This window comes from Schistocerca gregaria, chromosome X, assembly GCF_023897955.1.
Source record: "Schistocerca gregaria isolate iqSchGreg1 chromosome X, iqSchGreg1.2, whole genome shotgun sequence".
NCBI classification, from domain to species: Eukaryota; Metazoa; Arthropoda; class Insecta; order Orthoptera; family Acrididae; genus Schistocerca; species Schistocerca gregaria.
The window spans coordinates 247,003,121-247,021,610 of record NC_064931.1 but is presented as its reverse complement, the minus strand read 5'-3'; the positions used below and the strand labels follow the sequence as shown (position 1 = coordinate 247,021,610).

Sequence of the window (18,490 nt, the reverse complement as noted above, 5' to 3'; positions counted from 1 at the left end):
GGTATCTGTATAACCGAAAGAATAGATACCATCGGTGACCATGCAGCTCGTTAGAATGAAATTAAAATGAAATGAACACCCTTATCTGCTTACAGGCGTTGACATACGTCAACGGGGACAGATGAAAATGTGTGCCGCGACCGGGACTCGAACCCGGGATCCCCTGCTGCCGAGGACACAGAGGATAGCGTGACTGCAGGGATTGATCTCTGGCACGCCTCCCGCGAAACCCACATTCTCAACGTATTGTCCCGCACTACATTCGTAGTGCCCCCGCCCATTGTACTCATTACTCGCGGCGCGTTGCCGATTCCCGTAAGAGTTCGGGCACTGTTTGTGCATTCGCACAGAAGAAGAAGATGGTCAAGTGGCCGGTGAGCCTTAACTATCTCTGAAAGAACAGATACCATCTTAGTATATATATAGTTAAGGCTCAACGGTCACTTGACTATCTTCTTCTTCTGTGCGAATGCACAAACAGTGCCCGAACTCTTACGGGAATCGGCAATGCGCCGCGGGTAATGAGTATAATGCGCGGGCCACTACGAATGTAGTGTGGGACAATACGTTGAGAATGTGGGTTTCGCGGGAGGCGTGCAGAGATCAGTCCCTGCAGTCGCGCTATCCTCTGTGTCCTCGGTGGCTCAGATGGATAGAGCATCTGTCATGTAAGCAGGAGATCCCGCGTTCGAGTCCCGGTCAGGGCACACGTTTTCATCTGTCTCCGTTGACGTATTTCAACGCATGCAAGCAGCTGAGGGTGTTCATTTCGTTGTAATTTCAAGAAAACATTTACAGAGACACACCGGAGGATGCAGAAAGCCTTCGGTGATGAGTGCATAAGCCGTATTCGGTGTTACGAATGGTTCACACGTATTAAAAATGGACCGACGGAAGTTAAATACGTCCCTCCTTCAGGGCGCCCTTCTACGTTTACCGACGACGCTCATGTCAGGAACATCAAACCAAACTGTGGGTGTCAATCGAGGACTGACTGTCCGAGAGATTGCAGAAGAATGTGACATTTCAGTTGGATCATGTCATGAAATTCTGACACAGCATCTTGGCATGCGGGTTGCCGCCAAGTTCGTCCTACAGCTCCTGATTCAACTAGAAAGACCTTCGGCTCGTACTGTGTGAACAGCCTTTGGATCTCGCAAATGAGATCGAGATGTTCCTTAAGAGAGTCATAACTAGTGATGAGACTTGGACCTACGGTTGTGATGTTGAAACCAAGGTTCAATCTTCACACTGGGTCGGGAAAGGTTCTCCAAGCCCAAAAAACTGCTCGTCAGGTGAGGTCAAATGTCGGAGCCATGCTGATAGTTTTCATCGGCTTCGAAGGATTAGTTTATCACGAATTCGTGGCACAGGGACAAACTTTTAATCGATGGTATAATCGGGACGTGTTGCGACGCTTGCGAGAGAATGTGATAGGGAAACGGCCTCAAATGTGGCGACACAATTCATGTCTCTTGCGTCCCGATAACTCACCCGAACATTCATCCCTGTTGGTGCGAGACTACTGTACAAAAAATGAAATCACTGTGCTGCCTCATCCTCCGTACTCTCCAGGTGTGGCGCCTGCGAACTTATTCTTATTTCCAAAGTTGAAAACCTCGTTGAAAGGACGAAGATTTGCAATGATAGACGAGATAAAAGAAAATTCTCAGACGGCGCTTCATGCGATGCAGCAAGAGGCATACTAAGACAGCTTCCGGAAGCGAAACGATGTTCGGAGCGGTGTATCAATTATGGAGAAGAGTATTTCGAAGGAGACCATACACAAAAAGTCAAAGGTAAGCTCAGAGAAATTTGTGGGCAAACTTCCGGAATTTTTTGAGCAGACCTCGTATGTCATAACTGTGTGACGAGTACAGTAAAAGCTGTTTCTACGGTAGCAGGTAACAATAGGACGGATATTGCTCCGAGACCAAAATAAATCGACATTTATACTCGTAATTCTTTTATTAAACAGAGAAATACGCAATACAATCAGTCAAAAAGATTGCCGCATGGCTACGTGCTTTACACCATTTCACTAATTAATCATAGGGCTTAATTTACACGATCAGGGAGGACGAACACTCAAAGGTTCATCCTACATAAGAGACACGCAATATCATAAAACTACAGAGATTCGGAAAGCATTAATGTTGGGCAAACAATACTTTCAAAATTATTCTGTCTGTCCAAAACATCATCAACTCGAAAAATTGCAACAGTAACTCATTGCTACCTACCGTGAGCTTCAAGAAATGTTACCGCCAAATCAAGTTTAATATCTTGTAGGTACTACGTAGTTATTTTCTAGACGTGTGTGTTTCCGAGGTCCTTTTCCATTGGTTTCGAATGAAATGTTCGTCAGGATTTATCTCGATTGAGTGAGGTCACCGAGCAAGTTCATCGTAAAGTTTGTAATGGAAACTTGGTATACACTGAATGGACTGACTGTGGCAGCTCCGACAGATGCCTGGCGACGAGGTGCGGCTGGCTCTAGGCGGCTCTTTGTGTGGTCCTTATCAGCGGGCCGGCAGCAGTGGCTGCGAGCCAGCCCGTCACAATACTGTTCAATTAAGAGGGGCAGCCACTGTGAAGCTCTTATCACGCTACGGCATGCCTCGTACATACCCCCGAATAAATCAACTTCTATTCTCATGAGCCAAAAGCGTGAGGAACACGAAGTAAGCGGTATGTACTGCTCTCATCAACTTAACCTACTTAAAAGCATCATAAAAAGAGCAACAGAAATCAGGCGAACATTGAAACAATAAAAAGAATAGGTTTTCCGGTTTCACTGCCTATGGAGACTATTACACCCCAGAAAGGATGACCATCCACAGATTGACCATTCCTGCTACCAACAGCGCGTAAGACACGTCTGGTGGGTCTACAGGTGGAGTCGGCAAGCCACAGTAAAATTTAGTAAGCTGAACACCTCGCTCCGCAGATTAAGTAAAAAATAACAGAATGACTAAATTTCTGAACTTAGGTGGAAATGAGTCAAATACATAGCATTCCCTTCACATATACGCTCCCGTAGCCGTAGTCAACAGACTTGCATTCTCAATCGTAGTGCTAAGTGAAAAACTAATAAAGGCGAATGCATACCACCATTTTATACCGTGTAAAATTTGCATGGCGTGAAAGCTGTGGAAATTTGTTGCTGTTATAGTTATTAAATTAATCGGATGACACATCCACTTCTCAAATTTTCGGATGAAAACTTTTAAAATCCCGCGTTTCTGTGAATTGAAATTTCTTAGAAATTATGATAAAGGGTGCAAACGAGTTATTGTTACTATGTTAAAATATGAACTATATTTTTCTCATCTATACTACAATATAAAGACAGTTCGGTGTTTAACGTTGTTATCACAAACCTCGAAAAATTCTTGAACATTCGGGCTGATAGGGGCTACATATTTTTTTAAAGTGACAGTATACAGATTTCTATGAAAACCGGTTGAGAGAAAGAAAATGCTGTACTGTACTGCGGAAATGTTCTTCTCGCAGTCAGTTTCAACTACGGTAGGAGGGCGTGTAGACTATGAAACAAATTGTTTCCCCCATACACTTTTCCCTCTTTATACATTTTCTCGCTTAAGAAATTGTAGACGCTTCAGTGAGGTGTTTCGTATTCTCCCTCGTCATCTGTTTCGCAGAAAGCAGGAATGTACTACACTCCTGGAAATGGCAAAAAGAACACATTGACACCGATGTGTCGGACCCACCATACTTGCTCCGGACACAGCGAGAGGGCTGTACAAGCAATGATCACACGCACGGCACAGCGGACACACCAGGAACCGCGGAGTTGGCTGTCGAATGGCGCTAGCTGCGCAGCATTTGTGCACCGCCGCCGTCAGTGTCAGCCAGTTTGCTGTGGCATACGGAGCTCCATCGCAGTCTTTAACACTGGTAGCATGCCGCGACAGCGTGGACGTGAACCGTATGTGCAGTTCACGGACTTTGAGCGAGGGCGTATAGTGGGCATGCGGGAGGCCGGGTGGACGTACCGCCGAATTGTTCAACACGTGGGGCGTGAGGTCTCCACAGTACATCGATGTTGTCGCCAGTGGTCGGCGGAAGGTGCACGTGCCCGTCGACCTGGGACCGGACCGCAGCGACGCACGGATGCACGCCAAGACCGTAGGATCCTACGCAGTGCCGTAGGGGACCGCACCGCCACTTCCCAGCAAATTAGGGACACTGTTGCTCCTGGGGTATCGGCGAGGACCATTCGCAACCGTCTCCATGAAGCTGGGCTACGGTCCCGCACACCGTTAGGCCGTCTTCCGCTCACGCCCCAACATCGTGCAGCCCGCCTCCAGTGGTGTCGCGACAAGCGTGAATGGAGGGACGAATGGAGACGTGTCGTCTTCAGCGATGAGAGTCGCTTCTGCCTTGGTGCCAATGACGGTCGTATGCGTGTTTGGCGCTGTGCAGGTGAGCGCCACAATCAGTACTGCATACGACCGAGGCACACAGGGCCAACACCCGACATCATGGTGTGGGGAGCGATCTCCTACACTGGCCGTACACCTCTGGTGATCGTCGAGGGGACACTGAATACTGCACGGTACATCCAAACCGTCATCGAACCCATCGTTCTACCATTCCTAGACCGGCAAGGGAACTTGCTGTTCCAACAGTACAATGAACGTCCGCATGTATCCCGTGCCACCCAACGTGCTCTAGAAGGTGTAAGTCAACTACCCTGGCCAGCAAGATCTCCGGATCTGACCCCCATTGAGCATGTTTGGGACTGGATGAAGCGTCGTCTCACGCGGTCTGCACGTCCAGCACGAACGCTGGTCCAACTGAGGCGCCAGGTGGAAATGGCATGACAAGCCGTTCCACAGGACTTCATCCAGCATCTCTACGATCGTCTCCATGGGAGAAAGGCAGCCTGCATTGCTGCGAAAGGTGGATATACACTGTACTAGTGCCGACATTGTGCATGCTCTGTTGCCTGTGTCTATGTGTCTGTGGTTCTGTCAGTGTGATCATGTGATGTATCTGACCCCAGGAATGTGTCAATAAAGTTTCCCCTTCGTGGAACAATGAATTCACGGTGTTCTTATTTCAATTTCCAGGAGTGTATTTATGGCTTATCGTTTTATGATTAGAATACTGCTACGGAAGGTGATTCGTCCAACACTTTGTAATCCTGCCTGTTCACAGATTGAAGCAATGCGAAATACTGTCCCTGAAGCTACTATCCTCACAGAGATAGCAACTGGAGAGGTCTTTCTCGTACCCCATATACCAATGATCCCAACTGATTTAACTATTCGTTTTAAGCGACCTCAATTCCCAACCAAAGTTTCGTTTAAAATAACAGTAAAAAAGTTTCAAGGCCGGAGCAAAGAGGACTGAGAGGAGGGAGGGAGGAATTGGACAATGAGAAGGTGGGAAGGAGGTGGACATAGCGAGTGGGAACGGAGATGTAGAAAGACAGAGGTGGAAGGACGTGATGCACAGAGAGAGGGGGGGGGGGGGGGAAGACAAGGAATGGACAATGAGAGGGGCGAGGAGGAGGTTCGCAGAGAGAAGAGAAGAAGGTGCTTAGGATGTACATCCAACTCCCACACGTTTTTAGCAGATGCGAAGTACTATTGGATTCACTAATCGTTATAAAACTAGGCATCCGTAGCACTTTGAAACTGGTGTTGATGTAAATCAAATTCGGGGAGTGATGAGAGGCACTATCAAACTGTGAAACCCCCATACTTCCTGTTCCGAAGCATGGATCGGCGCCTAATTCAACGTTAAACGAAGGTTAAACGAAGCATGGCTGCAGTCGCCGAGAAATTTCGCAGTGGGTTAACTAGAACACAGAGTTGTGGTAAAATCTAACCTCTTAGTTCTTGCTCCAGACGATTTTGTACGTAAAAGCTATGTGCCTTTCTATGTTCGCCTTGACGTTTATCTAATATTTCTCTGAGCATTTCGTCTGCTTACCGAATGTGCTATGCGCTGTTTGACAAGCGTGTACTAACGCGTCGTAACACTTTTTACGGAGGTAGCAAAATATTATTGTTTAATTAAAGTGACTGTTTCGACATGTGAGCATTTACCACAGTGGGTGCATTCAGTGCCGACTGATGAGGTGTAGCCTTCATGCAGAAGTAAACAAGGTTTTTATGGTGAATGTAGTGTTGCTAGTCATCGTGTTTTTCATAAAACATTTCAGTTCAGACTTTACTTGACCTATCACAACAGTTTATTATGATATATTTGAAAATATTTCTCACTTTTATTATGAAAATTGCTGTTAAATTTCATTGCCAGTCGTAGCCAACTCTTCCGACTCGCAGTCCGCAAATGATACTGAAGTTCCTCTGCATTAAGAGGACAGGCGATAGACACGTAATTTTTCCAAACTCTACCTCGCCCATCCCCTGATATTGATTGCTCTGTGTGTTGCTGTCATCTGCACTCCAATATCGGGCTATATGGCCACGTAAAAGACACGTAAGGGAAAGTAACCAAATAAGATAGCATTTATGCTTAGAAACAATTCACTGACGACGACCAGTCGTAGAATATAGCCATGCCCGGTGACTAATGTACCGCATTTCCAATTGCGAAGTACGTAAATAATGGTCGATCAGTTGTATAAGGTTTATTATACTGCCACAAACCGCTTTAGTCTTTGTGACATTGGCGACATTTGTAATACCTTACCGTTCGTTATTTGAAAGCTTCAATGAAGAGCGGGGAATAATTGAATAGTAGCTGTAATGAATAATCGGACGCGGGAGCTTCTAAATCAATCACAAGAGTATCACCACCACATAAGAATCGGTAGGGATGTGAAAAATATCCTGAAAACTGTTTTACCATATCAGGATAGTGTTTGCACTATGGTCTTACGAGCGTACTGACTACGCGGCAACATGTACATACACTACACCACGTATGCGAAAGTAGTTGTTCGCGGCAGCATTCTTGGATGAATGTTTCTCGTTTTCTTCCGCATCATGTATTTTTGTACACTCAAACATTCAACGACGCCCTCTGTCGTCATGGTACTGAAGAAAAGAAACCCCTTCGACACAACTTACATTACACATGCCTGAAAGCAACGCTACATCTACATCTACATTTATACATCGCGAGCCACCCAACGGTGTGTGGTGGAGGGCACTTTACGTGCCACTGTCAGTACCCCCCTTTCCTGTTCCGGTCGCATATGGTTCGCGGGAAGAACGACTGCCAGAAATCCTCCGTGCTCGCTCGAATCTCTCTAATTTTACATTCGTAATCTCTTCGGGAGGTGTAAGTAGGGGGAAGCAATATATTCGATACCCCACCCAGAAACACACCCTCTCGAAACCTGGACAGCAAGTTACTCCGCGATGCAGAGCGCCTCTCTTGCTGAGTCTGCCACTTGAGTTTGCTAAACATCTCCGTAACGCTATCACGCTTACCAGATAACCTTGTGACGAAACGCTCCGCTCTTCTTTGGATCTTCTCTATCTCCTCTGTCAACCCGACCTGGTACGGATCCCACACTCAAGAGCAATACTCAAGTATAAGTCGAACGAGTGCTTTGTAAGCCACCGCCTTTGTTTATGGACTACATTTTCTAAGGACTCTCCCAATGAATCTCAACCTGGCACCCGACTTACCAACAATTAATTTTATATGATCAACTTCAAATCGTTCCGTACGCATACTCCCAGATATTTTACAGAAGTAACCAACCAGTACAGTAAAGCTCTCTTTGCTTTCGCAGTAGTTTCCTAACTTTGTTGTTGAACCACGGTGGGTTTTTCCCATTCCTCACAGTTTTACTCGGCACGTACCTGTCTAAAACGCATTTTACGATTGCACCGGCTTAGCGATACTCAGCTGAATGGGTGTTGAAGTCTCATTTTTAAACGGCTCAACAAAGGTATGAGGGTGGCACCATGGATGTTGGCAAACCGAGGGATCTTAGAGAGACCCTTTGCCATTTTATGAACGCACATGTCACTGCTGCCCACCCCCCGCCCCCTTCCCCCTGGGAGAGCACGTATCAGAATGACTGGAAAAACATGACTATCCTTTGCTGCTTCAGATCACGTTCAGATTTCGTCGAATGATTTTGAACGGTGGTTCCATCCTATATACGAGAGCAGAAACTGCCATCATACCGTACTCAAAAGTGGTCAGATCACATTCATTGGGGTTGCAGGATTGGGATGTCCTTAGAAAAGAGCTAAGTCGTCCGTGGATTGTCATTAGTGTCGAACTTTGTCAAGAAAGTCGGCCTGTTGCTCATCGTACTGCAACGAACTCCCAAAGGGAAGGGCTGATTTCATTGGCGTCCTTTGTGCCACTTCCCGAGTGCTTTCCATGTCGACTCTGAGCAGCAGTGTGTCTGAAATGTTTGCCCAGCTACCCATAAGAAAATCGCGTGATTTCAGCGCTGGATGTCGCACGTTTGACCTCTATCGCAAAGGCGTTAAAAGAAGGGCTGAAATTTGTATAAGAGGGGTTGTGACGATCTTCCCCTCGCGTGACAGGTCCACGATGGCGTTGGCAGAACTCTGGTGAAATTTGGTGCCAATGTGACATTATTAACCCACCTTACATCTTACGTGAATTTCTGTGTGTGCCCACACTTTGCCTTTTTTTCAGTGCATATGTGTTGCCTGTTATAACTTTAGTTAGAACTAACTGTCTAACCATGCTTTGCCCTTATAAGCTACAGTCACTAGGCGGTGCATATTGCGACACTTGCAGCTTATTACAACCAAGCAACTGACAATGGTTCGTACAGCAATAGTGGTGAGACAAGGATTGATCAGCTGTTAGGAGAGTCATATGGCAGGGCTGCGACCGTTCTCGACAACTGGAAACTGGTCTCTGGCTCGGTACACCCTTCAGGATTCTGATTCACTGGCAACTAAAACGAATCCATTTCAGAAACTAGAAATGAGAAAGAAAATATGGCTGAACAGAAAATTGAGAACTACCAGGTAAATTAAGACAAACTAATGAAAATCATGCACTTCTAAATCCTTCAATTTCCACCAAACGAACATGAAACAGTAGATTGTCAGCAGGTATATACGATATCTACCCCATCCAAACTCTACGAAAAAGAATAAGAAGCAGAGCAATATTATCATCTGCTGTTGAGATCACCGGTAGTCCTTACAAGATGCTCCTGCTTTCTAGACAATCTGAGAAAAATAAAAGTATGCGTAACAAAATTGGAATTGTCAAAATCAAAGGTGATAATACATCTTCAAGTTGGTTCTGCAAGATCTGCAAACTTGAGTGGCAGGAAGAGATGATTAAGTTCCTCAAATGTTGTGTATAGTTTCATACAGGGCGTGCGAAAGTAAGCGCGAAGAAACAAATAGTTATTATAATAACTGCAAATCTGAATTACCAGTGTAACATGCAGTTTCAATAAAGAATAACTTAGTTAACTGTGTCATGGCGTATCCACTTTCCAGATGTTCGTTATTTTTACTGATATTGACGGGAATGTCCACATTAATGAATTTAATATTTTTTTACTTAGCTGATTCCATTGCTTGCATCGTTGTTATCTTTTCAGTGGTATAATGGTTTAGGTTACTTTCTGCACGAAGAAATTTTAACTTTCATCGATTATAAGTATTCGTTGGGTCACTAGCCACGGGTAGAAAGTTTTCACACTTTTAACTTTTATATTCTGATCCATTTCACTCGCTTGTTTGAAAAAATTTACAACCACCAACTTCTAAACGTCAACTTCATGCAAAACATGAATAATGTTTACAACATCTACAACAGTAATGTGGCTGTTTCTTAGAATAACAAAAACACAGCTGCCTTCTTACAGCTCGTCTCGCCAAGTGCGAACAAGAACACATACCATATATTAATGCAAAGAACTTAATTATTTACTTCTCTGTTAAAGATCTTATTTAAACCAATTTAATCATATAAAATATATACAGTCAAGTATGCAATAAGGCATTTTAGTAAACATTGGTTTTACATGAACTTTTTCACTTACAAATGAAAATATCAGTACCCATCGATATTAGAAGGTTCTACTTATGTTTTAGTCTTGATTACATCATGGTAGCTAGTGTTCAGTATGAGTCTGTAAGTAGCCAGATATTTCATAAAATGAGTATATATTAAGGGTTCAAATTAGTTTCCTAATGTTTTAAAAACTGAAATAAGTATTGGCCCTACTCGTCAAATCATTGTATTTCTTTCTGTAGGTGAGAAAAGTTTTGGTGGTTCAAAAAAAAAAAACGGTTGAAATGGCTCTGAGCACTACGGGACTTAACATATGAGGTCATCAGCCCCCTAGAACTTAGAACTACTTAAATCTAACTAACCTAAGGACATCACACACATCCATGCCCGAGGCAAGATTCGAACCTGCTACCATAGCGGTCGCGCAGTTCGAGACTGAAGAGCCTAGAACCGCTCAGCCATACCGGCCTGCTTAGTGGTTCAAGGTAGGTATAATACCATTGATACAATTTAGAAGATTTGCATATAACTTGTACCACATTGCACATCTCCAACCTGTTGTGTTACGTCATTTAAATTGTAAGAATTTTATTTTAGAAACTGTCGTCATATGTTTCTGAGAAAATGGGCTCCACATTGTGTTACATTTGGGTTACGTGTATTAAATTTCAGTAAAATCAGAAAAATGCTGCAAGTGGTACAATTTATACGACTTTACCCTGTGTTGAGTGTGGGGTTGAAATGGGTGTTAAACAGAGCTTGTCCTAGGGAACCCAAGCGAGTTGGCGCAGTGGTTAGCACACTGGACTCGCTTTCGGGAGGACGACGTTCAAACCCGCGTCCGACCATCCTGTTTTGGGTTTTCCGTGATTCCCCTAAAGTGCTTCAGGCAAATACCAGGATGGTTCCTTGGAAAGGGCACGGCCAACTTGATTTCCCATCGTTCCCTAATCCGATGGGACCGATGGCCTTGCTCTTTTGTCCCCTCCCCGAAACCAAACAACTAACCAATCCTAGGAAAACAGACTGGGACTCATACAGGTTATCTATAGTTAAAACTTCGATGCGGAATCCAGTAAATCTTAGGAAACAGGGGAAAAAGTGGCGTCTACCATTATGAACTCGTAATTAGAAACCGTCCAGTCACCAAGAAGCGCATATACAGGAATATACTTTGGAAAGCCAATACCCTGGAATTGCAAACAAAGCAGGTAAAAAGGCTGTTAATCTTTCAAAGAAGGAAAGGACCATGAGAAAAATCACGGAAGGTCCTTGCTAAATATAACCCCGCTATTAAGGAAGGGAAACTACCGCCCCGGAATGTCAAAATCTGAAACATGGCTGCGAATCAGCAAATGTATATATGTGAAGAGGTTGATAAAATCAGCCAACCAGTTGCAAAACAAAGCTTTATGAGGTTCCTGAATGTGTTCGGTGAGGGGGTGTTAGGGCCAGACTTCACATATCGTCACAAGAATACTAACTAACCTGGTTGACACTCTAGGGAAGGGTGATGGTAGATATACAAGGACAGCGCATGAGACACTGAATGGGCTCCTCAAGAGTCACTTCCCTCAGTGCACCCTACCAGATAGCACAGACCAATATTCAGTCCCTGGAATGTACTGGTTTACACGTAAGTAGCAGGAGAACAGGGAAACTGCGAGAGACTTAAAGAAAATCCAGTGGACGGTAGGAACATTTCAACTGTTCAGGCCGCCAGACTTGAACCTTTATGGCTCTACTGAAACCAGCGTGAGAGGGATTAATCAGGTTCTTATATTGACTGTTCAGAGTCAGTCTAGCAGCAGGAACCATTCCTATTGCTTGGAGGACACAGAAGCTTGTTTTAACCCTGAAGCCAGGGAGAAGTAATTTGAAAGTGCCGATTGCGGAACATCTGCTGATTTTCGATATCTTATGTGTTTTATGAATTAAATGATAGGTGACTATGAAATTGCTCCGTTTTCATCCTTCGATAGTCCTCTACTGAGACAAATTATCAGTGGATTCAGTTGTCTCGGGAAAATTGATTTTAATGCATAATGTATAAACTGGACGATTAATTTCACTGACTTTTTAGTCAAGTGGTTTATAGGCCCGTGCCTACTACCATTGAACAACTGCTTACTTAAGCATTACGAATCTGTGATTAGAACTAAGATTATAATTTTATTCGTTATGGTATGCCTTCCGTGAGTGGTGAATTTCGTGGGGACTTAAAAAAAACTGAATGTTCTTCCCAAAAAACATAAATGCGTTGCGTGACACCACTGACGAGAATCGGCCTGTGAGTGACCGTGAGATAAGAGATAGCCTACGCACCTCTAGCGTTTCAGAACATTTAACTGAAGTACATACAAAGGCTAATGACAATTGCTCTAAGGAAATATTCAAAATATTAGACCACGGAAACACAAAAACTGTGTACACCCCCTCGTTCTACAGTGATTGTTTCTTCCTCTTGCCTGGGTCTTCAGTACCTCACAACATGTTAACCATGCGTTTCCTCCGATATGTTCATGGCACATAGATCTTTGATTCATGTAACAAGATGTATATGCAGCAACATTACACTTAATATGTTTCACATTGCGAATGAATTAGGTGACGCATAAACTGATTTGCACTGTTGTTGTAAATGTCCATAAACCTGTTTCTTCTTTATGAGCAGCTACAGCGACAGAGGCGTTTCATAAGTAATGCAACAAATTTTTTTCTGAAAGCAGGTTTCTTTTGTTAAGGATTCCAACAAACAATATTATCCCCCACTCTTTTCGCTCCAAAGCCCTTTTTTCAACATAATCTCCGTTGAATGCGACAGCCTTACGCCACCTTAATGGGAGGGCCTGCATGCTCACACGGTACTACTCTACTGGACGACGTCGGATCTACCGTCTTGCTGCATGAATGATGTCCCCATCATCCACGTAAATCTTCCACGGAGTGCACCCTTCGTTGGCCAAACAGATGAAAAGCGGAAGATACAAGATCCAGGCTATAGGGTGAATGAGGAAAACATTCGAATAATGTTTTTTGAGAAGACGAACACACTACCGGGCTTGGTGGCGCAGTGGTTAGCACACTGGACTCGCATTCGGGAGGACGATGGTTCAATCCCGCGTCCGGCCATCCTGATTTAGGTTTACCGTGATTCCCCTAAATCGCTCCAGGCAAATGCCGGGGTAGTTCCTTTGAAAGGGCATGACCGACTTCCTTCCCCGTCCTTTCCTAATGCGATGCGACCGATGACCGCGCTGTTTGGTCTCTTCCCCCAAACAACCCAACCCAACGAACACACTGAGGTCGTTTCTTCCGTTTTCTGAGGCTAGCAAAGTACACTTCAGAGTGAACTGCTGCACCATGAGGGAGGACATCAAACATAATGAACCCTTCAGAGTCCCAGAACATCGTCGCCATGACTTTATCGGCTGACGGTGCAGCCGGATTGCCATTTTGTTTCCGGTTCGAAGTGATGAACCCACGTTCCATCGCCTGTGACGAAATTCGACAGAAAGTTGTGACAATCAGCCCCGTGACCGAGCGAGCAACTCCTCGCATTTGGGTTGGGTTGGGTTGTTTTGGGGAAGGAGACCAGACAGCGAGCCCATCGGTCTCATCGGATTAGGGAAGGACGGGGAAGGAAGCCGGCCGTGCCCTTTGAAAAGAACCATCCCGGCATTTGCTTGGAGTGATTTAGAGAAATCACGGAAAACCTTAATCTGGATGGCCTTACGCGGATTGAACCGTCGTCCTCCCGAATGCGAGTCCAGTGTCTAACCACTGCGCCACCTCGCTCGTTCCTCGCAATTGGTCCTTCGGTTCTATTTGTGGTCTACTGCTAGCGGCCCCAAACCTTAGAGCAGCGCAGCTGGTTGTTGAGTGTGTCAGCACTACCAATAGAGATGTCCAGTTGTGCAATGAGGTGTCTGACTGTCATCTGTCCTTCAGCACTAATTATTATAGTATCTGGATATTTCAACACTGCAGGAGTCACAGTTGCTTGCAGCCAGCCGGCACGCCAGAGTTCGGACAGGTTTACGCGACCTTGTTACGATGATGACAGATACCTCGCCCAACGACTCACCGTGCTTTTGTTCACTTCCAAGTCTCCGTAGACACTGTGCAAGCGCTTATGAATATCGGTGATGCTGTGGTTTTCCGCCAACAGAAATTCAATGACAGCTCTCCGCTTTACAGATATTTTGAGGAAGGCGGCCACTTATCGAAACTTCATGAAACTACAGGGACTGAAGGAGGAATACTCCACGATATCCAACAACAAATTACGAATTTTTTGTGTGTAATCCCGTTGCTATGCAGTATGTTTTCCTACCTGTATAAAATATCGGCAAGTGTGGCGGCGACCTGGGTAGAAATCCAATCTTCTAATGTTTGCTGCTGCGGTAGCAGGTTCGAATCCTGCCTCGTGCATGGCTGTGTGTGATGTCCTTAGGTTAGTTAGGTTTAAGCAGTTCTAATTCTAAGGGACTGATGACCTCAGCTGTTAAGTCCCATAGTGCTTAGAGCCATTTGAACCATTTTTCTAATGTTTTGGAGGGTAAAAGAGATGTAACCTCTGGCGTCACGATATGAGGAGCCATCGGGTATGACTTCAGGTCACAGACGAGAGTGATTGAGGGTACTCTGACTGCACAACTACGTCACGGACATTCTGCGTCCTCATTGTTATTTCTTATGCGATAAATTCATGGAGCCAGTCTTCAACAGGACGATGCTCATCCACACATGACTTATGTTTGCGTAATGTTGAGGTACTCTCAGATTCTGAGATATGTTCCCAGTATAAAGTGTATTGGAAGAACTAAGAAAAAAATCCGTCCCAGTGTCAGTATGTTATATATCAATGACCAGTTGCGACAGTTCGGAGCCAGCTTGCCTCAGGATAGGATATAAATGTTTTTGACACCCTTCCCAGACGAATCACTCTGTGCATTCAAGCCACGGGTCGCGATGGAGGGTTGGAGGTGGTGCAGCATTACTCTAATATTTGGGCTCATGCTGCCAAGTTCTTTGTAAATTTAACTTCATGTTTTAATCACTGAAATTACATAACATATCCTTACAGCTCGCGTGGTATCACTTCCTTCCCGTCTTCGCTTCTGGACGCTTCACTTTTGTTTTCTGGTTATGCAAATACAATACGCCTCAGTACTAGCCGACAGTTCAAGGGTCACATTTCCACGGAATTCAAAGTTTTGCAGCAATAGCCTCAAAATGTTACTTCACGTAGAAATGATACGTGACTGTACTGCTGCCACCAGTTTCCTCATATATCAGTTTACTGTGTTGCGCTATTGAAATCGTATACCGATGTAAACATATACCCCCATATCACGACCCAACAGTATCTGTAACATCGACCGTCCCGTCACATGAGTGACATGCGTAATGGATACCTCTGTGTAAATGATCCTTGAAGGAATAAACTAACTAACCATATCACTCATCTTTATTTGCAGTAGAATTCTAGAGTGATTTACTATTTCAGACGTACTAACTTATCTAGAGCAAAACTATCTTCTCCATCGACACAAGCAAGAATTCCAAAAACATCGTTAACATAGAGTTCAGCACACGCACTTCACACACAATATCTAACGTGGCATGAACAGAGATTTCTGAACCAAATTTTTAACTGAAAAACATGTCGAAGGAGAGATGTAGATTCTGGCCGTAATTTATTGGTTATAAATTGTTGATGAAAACTGAAGAAACTCCAGTCAGGAAGGATATGAGGGAGATGGGACTTCGATAAATTGAATCAACCATTAGTCGAAGACTGAGTAAAACAGGTGGAGAAATTCAAAATAAAAGAAATGGGGAACGAAGAGAGATAAAACAGTAAGAGCAACAGATGATCATATAGGCCAAAATGTGAGGCCGAATTGAAATTTTTGGGTAACACAAGAGGTACGAAATTTAATTGACGAAAGGAAAAATATAAAGAGGAGCAAATGAAACAGGCAAAATGTAATAACAACATTAAAAATGTGATTGACAAAAAGGAAAAAAGGCTAAAAATGCATGGCCGATGATGCATGAATGGATAGGGAAATGGTAGATAACGCCTATAGGAAAGTGAAAGAGATCTTTGGAGAAAAGGAGTAGCAGTTATACGAATATCAAGGCTTTAGAGGACAAGCCAGTAATTCCAATAGAATGGCAAGGCGAAATGTGAAACTAATTTGTTGAAGGACTTTATGAGAGAAGTGGACGTGAATATGTTATAGAAAGGAAAGTGGAAGTAAATGAATATGAGATGGAAGATAAGATAGTGCGAGACGAATCTGACAGAACATTGAAAGACCTAAATCGATACAGAGCCCCTGGAGTTAACGACATTCTCTCAGAATTATGAAGGTCCTTGGGAGACGCAGGCATCGTCAAACTGTTCCACATGATATGCATGATATAAGACACAGGCTAAATTTCTCGGGCTTAACTATCAGTTTAATATGTAACGGCAACAAAATACTGATACAAATTGTGTACATAATAATAATAAAAAAACTGGTCGAAACGGACCACGGTGAAGATCACTTTTGGTCCTGGGTAAATGTAAGAACACGCGAGGCAATACTGACCCTATGACATATCTTACAAGATAGATTAAAGAAAGGCAAACCTTTCTTCATAGCACTAGTAGATTTAGAGAAAGATTTTAACAATTTTTATTTCACTCTTCGAAATACTGACAGTGGCAGGGATAAAATTCAGGGAGTGGAGCGTTATCAGCAACTTGTACGGAATCTAGATTGCACTTACAAGAGTCTAGGATCATGAAAGGGAAGCAGTAGTTGAGAAGAGTTGCACCATTTCCCCACCGTCATTCACTCTGTACCTTAAGCAAGGAATAAAGAAAATCAAGGAGAGGTTTGGATAGGTAATTAAAATTCAGAAAGAAGAAATAAAAACTCTGAGGTTTGTCAGTGACATTGTTATTCTGCCAGAGGCGTCAAAGTACTTGAAGAGCATTCGAATAGAATAGACATCAACTTGAAAACATGTTATAAGAATATCAAAAAAGCAAAAAATGAATATTCTAATGTAGTCGAATTAAATAATGTGATTCTAAGGGGATTAAATTAGAAAATGCGACACTAAGTGTGGAATTGCGTTTTACTGTTTGAAGAAGCAAACAAACTGATGGAATTTAAAATGCAGAATGGCTATAGCAAGAAAAGCACTTCGGAAGAAACGAAATTTGTTACCACCGGATACAAATTTAAGTGTTAGGAGGTCTTTTTCGTAGGTCTGGAATGTATTCTTGTACGGAAGTGAAACGTCGACGATAAGTAATATTTGGAAGAACAGAATGGAAAGTTTTTGAAATGTTGTGCTACAGAAGAATGCTGAATAAGAAACGGATATATCGAATAATTGATGAAGCGGCAATGAATCTAATTCGGGAATAGACAAATTTGTGGCACAACATGACGAAAATACAGGTTCTGTTTACATGACACCACATGAGACATCTAGGAATCAGATAAAGCGAGCAGGTTTAAACAGATACAGGTTGCAAAGGTACGATGATCCTGCCTTGTCAACAGCGATGTCATTAGAGATGGAGCATAAATTTGGATGACGAAAGGACGGGGAAGTAAATCGCGTGTCCTTTTCAAAGGAACCATCCTCGCATTAGCCTGGTACAATTTAAGGAAGGCGCCGAAAACCTAACTCAGAATGGCTGGACAGGTATTTGAACTTATAGAAAGAACTCTCCTGAATGCATCTCCAGTGTGTTAATCACTTGGCCATCTCTTTCGCTGGATATAGGTTGTAGCAGTAATGCAGAGATGAAGAGGCTTGCACAGGATGGACTAGAGTGGATCACATCGTCAAACCAGTCCTTCGACTGAACAACAGTACAACAACACAGATATAGGTAACCAGGTTACTTCAGTGTTTCCATACCATCAAACAAGTATTTAGATTGGACATATCCTACTAGATTAAAAATGTGTGCAGGATTAGGTGATGGTGGTTAGTGTTTAACGTCCCGTCGACAACGAGGTTATTAGAGACGGAGCGCAAGCTCGGGTTAGGGAAGGATTGGGAAGGAAATCGGCCGTGCCCTTTCAAAGGAACCATCCCGGCATTTGCGTGAAACGATTTAGGGAAATCACGGAAAACCTAAATCAGGATGGCTGGAGACGGGATTGAACCGTCGTCCTCCCGAATGCGAGTCCAGTGAGCTAACCACTGCGCCACCTCGCTCGGTTGCAGGACTAGTACTGAAACTGGAACCTTTGCGTTTCGCAGGCAAGTGCTCATTTGTTCCAGGAGTGCTAGTCCCAGCAGAAATACCGTGAAGTTTGGAAGATGGGAGAAGAGGTACTGCTGGAAGTAGAACCGTGAGGGTGGATTGCTTGGATGCTGCAGCGCGAGAATACATTCAGGAGATACTTATATATATATCATACAGACGTCAACTAATGAAAGTAAGGTAATAGGAAATGTCTTACCACGTTACGACGTTTAC

At 43.8% G+C, this 18,490-nt stretch overlaps 1 long non-coding RNA gene across 1 annotated transcript in view; it reads right to left on the bottom strand.

The window, feature by feature from the left end:
* LOC126298545 (uncharacterized) overlaps nucleotides 1-18,490 on the bottom strand; it is a 521,034-nt gene that overhangs the window by 181,838 nt on the left and 320,706 nt on the right. The gene's annotated exons all lie outside the window — the stretch shown is intronic.